A 1227-nucleotide genomic window follows, 5' to 3' on the forward strand; every position below is an offset into this window, starting at 1 on the left:
GTAATCCCAGCTATTTGGGAGGCTAAAGCAAGAGGATCACTTGAACCCAGGAATTTGTTTGAGTTGCTGTGAACTAAGATGCCACCACACTCTACCAAAGGTGACCAAGTAAGACTGTCTCAAAAAGAAAAAATAATTTTTGTAGCAACAATATTAATAATAGCTGAAGACTGCAGAGAATCTAAAATACTCATTTATCAAATAAATGTGGCATATTCTGGTTTCTCTTCAGATCGTATAAATCTTTTGCCTTTTACTAAAGATTTCTGTGGAGAGGAACAAATAAATGTGGCATATGCATTTAGTGGAAACTATTTAGCAGCAAAGGGAACGAGGTGTACATGCTATATATTCAATTCATACATTGAATTCTATGAATGGAACTTTTTTTGTTTGTTTTTTGAGACAAAGTTTCACTTTGTTGCCCTTGGTGGAGTGCCATGGCATCATACCTCACAGCAACCTCAAACTTGTGGACAAATGATCCTCTTGTCTCAGTTTTTCTTTAAGTAGAGATGGAGTTTCACTCTTGTCCAGGCTAGTGTCAAACTTGTGAGCTCAAGTGAGCCACTGCATCTTTGAATGAAACTAAATCTAAAAGATTGTAATAAGTGAAAGAAGCCAGATGATGTTATATATATCATGTAATTTCATTTATGTGAAATGTCCCCAAAAGGCACATTTCTAGAAACATAAACCAGGTCTGTGATTTGCTAGGGTGAGAGTTGGGAGTTAGGGTTAACTGCAAACAGACATGAATGAACTTTTTGGAGTGAAAAAAATATTCTAAAACTAGATTATGGTGTTGATTGTACAATTCTTTAAATTTATTGAAAGTCCATTAATTATATACTTATAGTGGGTGAAATTCATAGTATGTAAATCCATATCACTTTTTTTTAAACTGTGACCATGGCCAGGTGCAGTGGCTCATGCCTGTAATCCTAGCACTCTGGCCGGAGGATGGAGGGGTGGGCAAGGTGGGTGGATCACCTGATCTCAGGAGTACGAGATTAGCCTGAGTAAGAGTGAGACCCCATTTATACTAAAAGTAGAAAAGTTAGCTGGGCATTGTGGTGGGTGCCTGTAGTCCCAGCTACTTGGGAGACTGAGATAAGAGGATCACTTGAGCCCAAGAGTTTGAGGCTGGGCTCGGCGCCTATAGCTCAACCAGCTAAGGTGCCAGCCACGTACACCTAAGGTGGCGGGTTCGAATCCCCAGCCCGG

At 39.8% G+C, this 1227-nt stretch overlaps 1 protein-coding gene and 1 non-coding gene across 3 annotated transcripts in view; both read left to right on the forward strand.

Moving 5' to 3' along the window:
• SPAST (spastin) overlaps nucleotides 1–1227 on the forward strand; it is a 62439-nt gene that overhangs the window by 45104 nt on the left and 16108 nt on the right. The window lies entirely within an intron of this gene.
• On the forward strand, nucleotides 213–330 carry LOC111724371. The gene has a single exon (XR_002772673.1). It is a non-coding gene; the product is annotated as a U5 spliceosomal RNA (small nuclear RNA).

This window comes from Otolemur garnettii, unplaced genomic scaffold (genome assembly GCF_000181295.1).
Source record: "Otolemur garnettii isolate 467f Iridium unplaced genomic scaffold, OtoGar3 scaffold00022, whole genome shotgun sequence".
Classification (NCBI taxonomy): Eukaryota; Metazoa; Chordata; class Mammalia; order Primates; family Galagidae; genus Otolemur; species Otolemur garnettii.